The 12199-nt window shown below is 39.3% G+C and overlaps 1 long non-coding RNA gene across 2 annotated transcripts; it reads right to left on the bottom strand.

The window, feature by feature from the left end:
- Window positions 1–7596: 7596 nt before the first annotated feature.
- LOC116711610 (uncharacterized) lies at window positions 7597–8649 on the bottom strand. 2 transcript variants are annotated; one of them, XR_004337288.1, is made up of 3 exons: window positions 8048–8629; window positions 7847–7959; window positions 7597–7740 (listed from the first exon to the last, which is right to left on the bottom strand). It is a non-coding gene; the product is annotated as an uncharacterized LOC116711610 (long non-coding RNA). The 2 variants fall into 2 exon arrangements; XR_004337287.1 differs by lacking the exon at window positions 7597–7740 and having other exon boundaries at window positions 7885–7959; window positions 8048–8649.
- Window positions 8650–12199: the final 3550 nt, after the last annotated feature.

Raw genomic sequence — 12199 nt, 5'->3', positions numbered from 1 at the left:
GTTGTCTTCCTCAGAGTACCAGCCTGCTGATGTTTTAGGCGGGGGAATAAAACATGAGGCTGCGGTTATCATTCTTTGTCACCAGGGGGCAGCAGAATATCAAAACACCGGTGTTGGGAGAAGCAGCGAATACAAAACTTGATTGAAAACTATAAAAATCGCATTAAAAGATCGCATTAATCACGTTTGTATGGTTTTGAGCCATACAAACGTGATGAAAGCTGTGGCTGTTTCATACAAAAATAGAAGAGATCAAACAAACAATTATTCAAAATCTGGGATTTATTGTGCTTGAGATTAAACTGAGTATTGCAGTGCCTCGAAAAAGGATTTATACCTCTTGAACTTAAAGAAGAAGAAAAAATCCTACATTCCCACCACTCATTTTAATGTATTTTATCGTGATTTTATAGAATAATAAACCAACAGAAGGTAGCAGGTTGCAAAATGTTCTACAAATAAGAGGTCGGCAAGCATTTGTATACTTTATGACACTAAAAAGGAAAACGCAGTGTGATGTGGAAAAATTACAGTTAGGTTACACCTGCTAGTTGTATTGCTATATGTTTATTCTAAGTTCTGTATATTCCCACCAAGTTAAAGCTGTTTTGGTTACATGTACAAGGTTGGACGTTGTTTTTCCCCAGCTGCATGGGAACCAGTCTGTTTCCCATGCTTAGGATCCCTTATCCCTTTGTACAAAACTCATGTGTTGTCTCTGCCTGGCAGAGCTTTCATCCAGACTTGCTTCATTACTGATTGTCCTACAAGCTCTCTGTATTGTGCACAATATATGAATAAACCTGACTGAGTGATTTCACCTGAACAGTGCTTGGAAATAGTATTTTTTTCCACGACAGTTTGGTGCCGTGACCCGGATCCCTCGACTGGACATCCGAGGACGTCGACGAGCAGCGTTTGGCCAACCTGGACTACACTCCAGCCTCAAAGCTCGATTTAAGAGAGGAGAGCTGTTGGTCGGCTCCACGGCTCCAGCGCTGGGATCAACGAACTCAAAACCACTGTTATCAGGTGGGATACTCACTCAGGCTAATAAATTAATTTTGCAAATTCTAAATAATTAAATCTAAAATAGTGAAGGATCCGATAAACCTTTCACCCTGGGGAATAGAGATTGACGGTGTTAACAGGAAACGTTGGGTTAAAGTCCCACGGGGAAAATAAAAATGTAAAAAATGAGAAAACAACGGATGGGAAAGAGTCCCTCCGGAATTGTTTGAGTTTCAGTCTTAAACGGAAGAGAAAAAAGGGAACCACGGGTTTCTAGGCTGAGGGTCCTAGTGAAAGACCTTATCGGTGAATAAGGCGGGTATTTTCTTAAGTTTTGGTTTTCTAAATTGGGGGAACTAAACCTTTAGAGAATCCTAAAGACCTTTATCGGAAATAAAGGCCCCTCTTAAAGGAGTAAGAGGCAGAGCGACCACAAAGCTGATTTGTTGGATTCTGCGAAGACGTTTGCAGTCTAAAGAGGATATCCCACCCAATTCAAGAAGAATGGGTCTACGTGGTTCCAGAACGCAATCTCCTCCTCAGGCTGAATTGTTTGACTATATGATAACAAAATATGGAGAAAAAAGTGTGTATGGAGTGCATGAATGGATAAAATGTGGTGTTTTCCCTGCGGGTGGTTCATTGAAACTCTCTGTTTTGAAAAAAGTAGAAAGAGAAATAGAAAATAGAGAACGTACTTTAAGAGACAAAAAACAGATAGAGACTAGGAGTCTTGTTGATCTTGAAAAACATACAGAGAGTTTGGAATGCTGGATGAAAGGATGACACAGACAATGACAATTATAAAACAATGCTCACTGGACTAATGGATGCCATAAAGGCTACATTTCCTGTCCGTATAAACATGACCTCCATCTATACATGCAAACAACGACCGGATGAGACAACTGATGACTTCATTCATCGCCTTATGGACACCGTTACAACATACGGAGGCCATGCCAGGCCAGACACCTTCAACAATCAAGCTCCACCTGACCTTTGGGAAAGTATTACCTGTGACGCCATAATTAAAGGATTGCTTCCAGACATCTCAAAGGAACTGAAACAGAGCTATGTGGGTTGGGCTGAGCAACCTCGTTTGGAAGATATCAGGCGTTATGCCAGACATGCACAGCAACAATTTGACTCGTCTGCTCTTAACTATGTATATGAATGGAAGCTTCCAAATTCAACTCTTTCACAACAACTTCTTGCAGAAGTGAAAACTTTAATTTCTCCTTCTTCTGATTTTAAACAGCCTGATGACTTAAGCTGCATTTCAAATGTTTCATTGGGAGCTAATTGTGATTATGAGAAGCGATGGCTCCGAGCTCCTTCTGAGAAACTGTCAACATCTGCTTTGTTTTGGAACACACACACAGCGGGTCTGGCTGCAAAATCACAAAATTTGGAGTGGAATGATGTAGGGTCATTTATTCATGCGTGTAAAAATGAGACTGATTGGTTTCTTTCACCTACTGACCCAAATCTAATGTTTTCTGAGCGCATGTCTGCCTTCAAAAAAGTTTTTCATTGTACAGTGCACTGTAAAAAAACTGTGGAATTGGTTCCTACCACAGATCCAAATTTTGAAGCATGCTTTTTATCTCACACAGATCTGTTTTCACTACCACAAGCCCTATCTAAAGTTCCTGATGATTTTGGGGCTAAAAGCAAATATGATGTTGGTCTAATTAAAGGTTGTGAACCAGTTGTTATTACCCCGACATCTGATTTCCGTCCATGTCAAAAACAATATCCCCTAAAACCTGAAGCTGTTGAGGGCATAAAACCAGTTTTTGAAGCTTTACTAAACGCCGGCATCATTATTCCCTGTAATGATTCTCCAGTTCGCTCACCAATATTTCCAGTAAAAAAGGCAAGGATCCCTGGGGAACGTCAGGAGTGGAGATTTGTGCAAGATTTAAAACTAGTAAATAAATCAGTTTTACCACGTGCAACAATAATGCCAAATCCTCATACGATCCTCTCTCAGATTCCCTCAAATGCTCAGTTCTTTTCGGTGATTGACCTTTCAAATGCATTTTTCTCTGTCCCTGTGGGCCCGAAAAGTCAGTTCTGGTTTGCTTTTGAATTTGAAGGAAAATTACGGTTGTGTCAAGGCTTTTGTGACAGCCCCCCTATCTATAATGCTGCGCTGAAGGCTAGCTTGGATTCACTCCAACTTTCACCTGGTTCTGCTCTTATTCAGTATGTTGATGATCTTCTGTTATGCAGTCCAACTAAAGAGCAATGTGAAAAAGCAACAGTTACCTTGCTAACGCATCTTCATGCTGGGGGTCACAAAGCCAGTCTTTCTAAGCTTCAGTTTGTCAAAGAAGAAGTGACCTTTTTAGGTCATGTTGTGTCAAAAAAGGGTCGTTCCCTTTCACCTAAACGTGTTTCTGCTGTTCAAAACATACCCAGACCAGTCACAAAGAAACAGCTTCTGTCTTTTCTGGGTATTACATCTTACTGCAGAAACTTCATTCTGAATTACTCAATTCTGGAGAGTCCTTTGAGAGCCCTTAGTAGTGGTCTTCAGGCTCCAGGCACTGTCCAATGGACTCCAGAGGCTGAAGCTGCTTTTACTCAGCTAAAGCTGACACTACAGACTGCTGCTACACTTGGCATTCCTAATCCCAACAAACCGTTTGTTCAAACAGTGGATGAAAAAAAAGGCTGCATGACATCCGTCCTGCTGCAATCACACGGAGGAAAATTAAGACCTGTGGCATATTTTTCAGCTAAGTTAGATCCTGTTGCTGAAGGGCTAATTGGTTGTTTACGTGCTGTGGCTGCTGCAGAAAAAGCTGTTCTTGCATCACGTGACATTGTGGGTTATGCCAACCTCACCTTGTTGGTTCCACACTCTGTTTCTATCATACTTTTAGAGCAGAAAACTTCTCATCTTTCTGCTGCGCGTTGGCTAAGATATACAACTGTTCTTCTGGATTTACCGAATATCACCGTAAAACGTTGCACTGTTCTTAATCCAGCAACTCTTTTGCCGACTCCTGATGATGGTGAACCTCATCATTGTGAGGCAGTCTTGGAACAAGTTTGCACACCCAGACCTGATTTATGTGACACACCTCTAACTAACCCTGACTTAGTGCTGTTTGTTGATGGCTCTGCATCATGTGATCCTATTACTACTACTAACCGTGTTGGCTTTGCTGTTTGCTCTTTGCATGAAACGCTAGTTTCTGGCTCCTTACCTAAACACTTTTCTGCATAAACTGCTGAGCTTGTAGCACTAACAGAGGCATGTAAACTGGCAGCTGGTAAGTCTGCCTCGATATTTACTGATTCAAACTATGCATTTAAAATTGTGCATAGTTTTGGAGTTCTTTGGAAACATAGAAGATTTCTTAAAGCAGATGGTAAACCTATTCTGAACTCTTCTCAAGTTGCAGATTTGTTGGATGCTATCATGTTACCTTCTGCCATCTCTGTGACTAAATGTCAGGCTCACACAAACTCTGCTGATACCGTTGCCCGTGGCAACGCAAGAGCTGATATGGCAGCGAAACAGGCTGCACAGCGGCCTTCAATGATGAACTGCCCCTCCTTCCACACTTCTCCACCTTCTCCCCCCTCCCCTCTCTGATGTTGAAGCACTACAGTCTTTTGCTTCAGGAACAGAGAGGCGTGTTTGGAAATCCTCATCTGTTTATGATAATGGAATATGGATGGGTCCGAATGGCAAACCATGCCTTCCAAGACATTTTTTTCCGCACTTCGCAAAACTGACTCATGGTTTTGACCATGTTTCGAAGTCTGGGATGATTGCTTCACTTACAGCACACTGGTTTACTAAGGGATTCAGTTCTTTTGCACAAAGACACTGTCAGGCATGCATGATCTGTGCAACACACAATACGGGGAGGGGTGCGAGCACATCTCAGGCTGCACAACCTCCGCCTGACAGACCTTTTGACTATTTGATGATGGACTTCATTGAACTGTCCCCTGCTGAGGGGAAGAAATTTTTGCTTGTTATTGTTGACATGTTTAGCAAATGGGTGGAAGCTTTCCCATCGAAGCATGCGGACAGTCACACAGTAACTAAGGCTTTGCTGACTGAAATTATCCCTCGTTGGGGTGTTCCTGCCAGAATTAGCAGTGATAATGGCACACACTTTGTTAATGCAGCATTAACTGAAGTGGGAAAGCTTTTAGGTACGACTTTGAAAACTCATTGCGCATATCACCCGCGAAGTTCTGGCGCTGTCGAACGCGTCAACGGCGTTTTGAAGACCAAACTAGCTAAATGCTGTGAAGAAACAGGTCTGTCTTGGGTTAAGGCCCTACCGATCGTTTTGACTTACATGAGGATGCAGAGGAGAGCCAGGATTAACCTCAGTCCATTTGAGATCCTGTTTGGCCGGCCTCCTAATTTGGGTTTAGGGCCTCAGAGAAAGGTCCTTCCTTCCACTTCTATCTGTGATGATGCCATGTTGTCTTACTGTCAAAACCTGTCGAATGTGCTTTCTCAAGTTTTTCAGATGGTGAAAGACGCATTGCCGCGTCCTGCCGAGTCACCACTCCATGCCATCAAGCCAGGTGATTGGGTCGTGGTGAAAGACTTCAGGAGGACGCGGTGGAACTCCAAACGCTGGAGGGGACCCTTTCAAGTGTTGCTCGTCACGCTTACAGCTGTTAAGGTTGCAGAGCGGGCGACGTGGATTCATGCCAGCCACTGTAAACGGGTGCCGGAGCCTCAGGAGGACGCTCATCCTGACGGGGAGGAAGTAGTCCACCAGTCGTCAGAACGACAGACCGAGGAGGACGACGCGCATCTTTCTGAATGAGGATAAATTACTTAACTGCTGCTGGTGTTAAGTGCTAGTAACCTCTGACACCGCAGACAGCCACGTTTGATTTCCTGGATCGCTGAAAAAAAAACAAACCTTCATTATAATTGGTGTTAAGTGCTAGTAACCTCTGACACCCAAAGAGGAAAGTCCGCACAGACGGTATACGGAAGAGGCGGAACATAACAACGAACATTGTAGAAAAGCAACATTGGTTGCTTTTCTACGTCAAAAGGCTCCCCAACCAAAGAACTATTGCTGGTCCACTGGTGAGTGGTCGAAGTGGGGTGTGAAGATTTAAAATAAATATTAAGAGTTCCTGAGTGATGCGACTACAAGTGTTTCACCATGATGTCTTCATCTTGTTCCAATTACAGACATTTGTGTTGGCTGTTTTTGCTTTTTGTTGTTTGTTTGTGTCGCTCAGGTGGTGGGTTTTGTTTCCCTCTGATGAGGTGGGAAGTTTTCTTCTACGTGGACTGAGGGATGTTGAATGGCTGCATGAGGAGGTTAATGTGTAGAAAGTTTTTTATAGTCTTTACTTAGTAATAATCATGTGTATTTTCCAGCTAGTGTCCTAGCTTAGCTTTCCTATCTGCTTTGCTCCTCATAGAAATGTCTATGTTTTACAAAAACAAATGCCTGTCCTTTCTACATCTTCTGCAAATCCATTTTATATTTAGATTTTACATTTCATTTGATCTAGCCTTCTGGGTTTTTTTTTTTTAAGGTTTAGTTAGAGTGGAGTTTTACCTTGTTGAACATTGTTGTTGTGACATTGATTTTAAATTACTCGACGTCATGTGTATGAATTGTTTTTCTAGCTACTTATAAGGGTGTTTTCTACTGAGCTTAACTTTGACATTGATTTTTTGTTTGTTTGTTTTTTGCTATTTGATGTTGTTTCTTTTGTTTGTTTTTATGTTACCTTTTTTTTATTACAATAGTTATTCGTGATTTTTTTCGTATCTTCATTCGTTGGTGTGATGCCTCCGTGTTTATCCTGGTTAGCACATATACAGAACCGTCTCCCTGGCAAGGAGGGGTTGCAAGATAAGTTTTCCTACCTAACACAGTGATATTGTTGCAGGGTTGAGTAGGTGTCTGCCGGTAGGTTTTTCGTATCTTGTGTATATGTGTTTGTTTTTTATTTTGTTTTTTTTTTTTATTATTTTTGTTTTCATTTTCATTTTTTTTCTCCTTTTCTTACATCTTCCAGGATAGTTTTATGTTGTATCTTTTAACCTCGGAGGGAAATGATGATTAATATTAAATATTACATATTTACTTATAATCAAAAGGGGGGAAATGATGTGGAAAAATTACAGTTAGGTTACACCTGCTAGTTGTATTTCTATATGTTTATTCTAAGTTCTGTATATTCCCACCAAGTTAAAGCTGTTTTGGTTACATGTACAAGGTTGGACGTTGTTTTTCCCCAGCTGCATGGGAACCAGTCTGTTTCCCATGCTTAGGATCCCTTATCCCTTTGTACAAAACTCATGTGTTGTCTCTGCCTGGCAGAGCTTTTCATCCAGACTTGCTTCATTACTGATTGTCCTACAAGCTCTCTGTATTGTGCACAATATATGAATAAACCTGACTGAGTGATTTCACCTGAACAGTGCTTGGAAATAGTATTTTTTCCACGACAGTTTCCTTATTTATTGTTTCCTTAAAACTGTTTAAGGAGTGTTGATTTCATCCAAAATTTTAAGAGATTATAAAGGATTTAAAGTTAAAAAAAAAAAACCCAATGAAAATGTACTACATGGCATGCATTTGAAGCTTTGACCCAACACAGGGCAGGCTGTACACTGTGATGGAGATATTTGTCTCTTTAAAGATCTGTTCCAGGATCTTTGACACCTTTGACCACAGCAGCTGGTCCAGGCCACAGCCAATTCTGAGGGGGGAGATACGAGACAAGCAAATTGTTTAATAATTCCCAATAAAGAAGAAGATTTAAGGGTATTTATTATAGTCATTTATTCACAGTAGTTCCTACAAACCGGGGTATTGATATCCTATTGACACCATTTTCTAAGCAGTGAGATTTCATGTCTTCCAGACTCTGTCTTAGGTTGACATACGTGGGTTTCTGGCTGGCTTTTTTCTTTGTGATCTGAGACACATAATAGGAAAGATACAGTTACCAGATTGAATAATGAAACAACTTTTGGTCCTATGCAGTATAATTGAGGTACGTTTACCAGATAGTAGATGAAACGTTGATCATGTGTCAGGACAGCACACTGCCCTGGAAGCTTCTCTATTAGGACATACATAAAAAAATACAAAAACAGGATATGATTTAGCACTTGCTGTTGAAATCAGACATTTGAACAAACTGCAAAAAAAAAAACATAAAACATTTTTTTTCCAAAACAAAGACTTTAGTAACTAGTCTGACTCACTCTGCTCCTTTAACTCTGAGACTCGACCAAACTTCTTCTTGAACATCACCGCTATGCCTGCTCCCATGCGACAGTCTTCACTGATGCAGTGGGCCAAGGATTCATCGCGTGGACAGGAGAACAAATCTCCGGTGAGATACTTGAATGTCCAGTTGGTTGATCGATAGAGTTTCTCAGTTTTGCACATGTTCATACTTTCTTCAAGCGCGACTTGGAGAAAACTATAACCACAAAGTACCAAGTTGGTAACGGCGCTTACTACAGCCTTGCTTATCCCCTCTACATGTGGCCCCACACTAGGCTGTGTCTCATTGTTCCTTAAAGCATCACCCACTTTAGCTGAATTTTTTTTTCCAAATTTGTCCGGGGGTTGTTAGTCCCAGTAAACTACAATAAGCTGGATTTTCTGTTTGCCTCAAAAATGAATTTTGATGTTACAAAAAAATAAAAAAATAAAAATACCAATCTTTGCTTTCATCCACCATAAAACATTGCTCATTATTTCTCCTCAGTCCAATCCGATGGTCAAATTTCAATTCAGTTGATTTATAAAACGCTAATTTACAATAGGTAATCTCAAAACCATTTACAAAAAAGTCATTTCCATCCTACTTATCAAACAACGCAGCAATTTAAAAGTATTAAAGTCAGTAAAAAACAAAAAGTTTAGTTATCCGAGTTAAAAAGGCAGAATGCATCATGTCATTGACTCGTCATTGACTTGACTTGTTTATACGCTTCTCCTTCTTCAAATTACTTTAACCCTACAATGACTGATTTGATCCATATTTTCAGGGGAAGCCGGTGGAACCAACATGTACATTTGCTGCTTTCTATCTTTGTTCTTTCTTAGACTAGGACCACCACAAAATGAATAACCTCGCTGATTGAACTCTAAAATGAATAAAAAGTCATTCAGTTAATCATTCAGTTACTCAGAATCAGCACAACATTGACTCTTTCCATCTTTAAGATGACTAGAACAAACTCCTCACTGTTGAATCCGTGGTGTTGGCGTCACTTTATTACAAATGATAGTAAATAATTGGAAATATAATTTTACCAAGATAGAACTTAATCCGCTATTACCGGACACAACTGGAACTCCATAAAGTCTCGTAGTAAAAGTCACATTAATACACAATCAGAGCGCATCATGCTAAACCGATCCTCCGCAAAAATACAAAAAAACAAACAAACAAACAAACAAACATTTGTTTAACATGTCAGAATTTTAACAAGAAAGAAAAACACAGAGTACAAGCGATAAAATTGTTGTGTTATTAGATGCAGGTCACAACAGTTGGAAGTGTACATTTTATCTTTAGGATTTTATGTAACACCGTACTAATAAGCTACATTATTGTTGGTGAATAATATCACAGTGAACACAGATCCTAATCATCCATCACTAGTGGATCTGCTCTTCTCTTCTTCTGCAGCCCCTGGATGAACAGGAACAACTGATGTTTGTTTGTTCTGTAGGACACAATTTCCCTTTAAGGAGAAAAAAAAATCAAAGTTTAGTTTGTTTGACATTGTTGTTTTTCAGCACACGCAAATGATAGAGCACTTAATAAATTAAAATAAAAGTTGTTCATTTACATTATATTCATTTAGACCAAAAAGGAAAGTTATTAGTTATATTCTACAATTCAGAGTAGAATTCAGTTTTTAACGAGATCCAATTTTTTTTTAAAGTTTTTGACAAACCTTAAAGTGTCTTCAGCTCGTGGAGCCGTTTCAGTGAAGTTAGCGTTCATGGAGGGAAACTTGCTGCTGCTGTTCTGCTCGGTCAGAATGTTGCTGATGTCAGAAAAATCTGCTGTCATGTCATGAGCTGGAAAAACAAAAAATGAACAAACATGTTTGCAAAAAGAAGTGGCATCGTGTTTTCACTTAAGACTTATAAAATAGTTTCATGATTTTGGTTATGCCTGTAGAATTTAAACTGAGGTAACACTGAACAATGAATCGTTGGGTAAATAGTTTGAAAAAGAAAAGATATTAAAGACACGCTAACCTAAATGGCTGCAAATGCAACCATTGCTGAAAATGAATCAGACTCATGTGTAATGTTTTGTCTTAGTGTAATGTTTCATCTCTCTGCAAAAATTTGAGTCACTAAGCTTTATTCTGTTTTAAACCTTTGCTATTTGATCAGTTTGGTTTTAGAAGGGGAACAATGACTTTTTTATTATTTATAACAGAAACATAAAATCTAGTCTTTTTACATCTTTAAGATGACTAGAACAAGACTCACTGTGAACACTGAGGGCGACGAGTTCAGCCAAAAGTAAAACATTCAGGATTCCCAAACAGACAGCCGTACGGAGGCAGAGCCTCTCTTTGGAGCTGCTCCAACCTTAACAAAAACCTCAACCTTAGCAAAATTGAATTCAATACACACTAGATTTCTCTGTAACTTCGTTCTTACCTGTGTGATTTGATGCAGTTTGTCCAACAGGTTCCATATTGACGTAAATTTCCTCCATCGCTTCAGACTCTGTTGGCTTTAAACATTGACTATAAAATCCACTGCAGTAGTGGAACAAAGTGAAAAACTGTGGGAAAGAGATGAGATGTCTGGTGTTCAACAAAACAAAAGGTAAACGTATTTTAGAGATAACGACCAAATAAAGAAATTCATGAGCGCAGATTCAAGTATTAGTTTCTTAAATATCTTACACAACATAAAATTCTTGAAGGTTTCAATAGTTTCATAAGTTCATATTTGCTGATTCGGTTCTGTATCAATGAATATTTATTTATCCTTTTTCTTTGTTTTCCTTCAGCTTGGTTAATCCTACTCATAATAAACACATTACACTTTTCCATGGGTGAAAAAATAATTGACTCTTTCCATCTTTAAGATGACACAAAATTAAAAATAGTTTTAAATCACTGATATAAGGATGAAAAAATACATCTGATGTTGTGATGTTCTTGCTTCATCTTGCTCCTGCAGATGGCCGTGTCCAAAAATATTTCCTAAAAGCTAATAAATTGTTGGAGCAGATGACTGGTTCCCTCCTTGGTCATATGGACCCAACAGTTTTACAGGTCTCATTCTGTCCTGATAACTAGTCACAGCCTTGCTCTCGGTAAAAACAACTATCATCTTCGTATTTTGCTTTCTAAATCCTCTTTTAACCCTGTTTCTTGTCCAGTAGCAGAAACACTTACATTAAGAAACCACAGGTGTTGAACTGAAATCCTCCTTTAGTCCAGAAAATGTAAAATCCCTGAATTGCATTATTACAAAACTTCTATAGCCGCTGAAATGAATAATTATGGAATTGTACGTATTTATTCATATTTTAAAGATATGTACTTTTAGGACTGCCATCTAGTAAAAAACAAGCTGCATGAGCTGGCTAGTACTGTCTAAAACTCTGTCACCATATCTTCTAAAACAGCCATGAGGCAGATCAACAGTTTGACAAACGGTTTGCTTTGTGAAGCACCGCCTCACTGGGAGGGAATCAAAAGGGAATCAGGTGCAAGTTGGGCGGGTTAAAGTAAGAGAAACCAGATACTGCATTCAAAGCATGATGAAGACCAGCAAGCAAAACAATCACAGAGTGGATATAGTAGAATATCAGAGTTCAGGAGATACAGGATAGAAGATTTGACTGAATCAAGACATTGCCCAGAAGTTCAGACTGGGAAGCTAACTGGCAAATTACTAGCTAAGTATGTGGAGCAGGAAAATAGGTCGTATTTACTTTAATTTATGCAAACCAATTGCCTCAAAAAGATTCAATTACTGCAACTTATAAAAGACAAGTGTAGTTACACCGTGTGATTTTGGCAAACAATATTCTTAAACTCATCCAAAATATTATTCTCCGCAAAACTTATTTTATTTTCTGCCTACAGCAGCAGCAGCAATATATTTGCTACATAGATTAAAGATTCATGGTCTCATCATTTGACATGGTTGTT

Source organism: Xiphophorus hellerii, chromosome 21 (genome assembly GCF_003331165.1).
Source record: "Xiphophorus hellerii strain 12219 chromosome 21, Xiphophorus_hellerii-4.1, whole genome shotgun sequence".
NCBI classification, from domain to species: Eukaryota; Metazoa; Chordata; class Actinopteri; order Cyprinodontiformes; family Poeciliidae; genus Xiphophorus; species Xiphophorus hellerii.
Note: the sequence above shows the minus strand (reverse complement) of the source record. Positions and strands in the feature narration are given on the sequence as shown.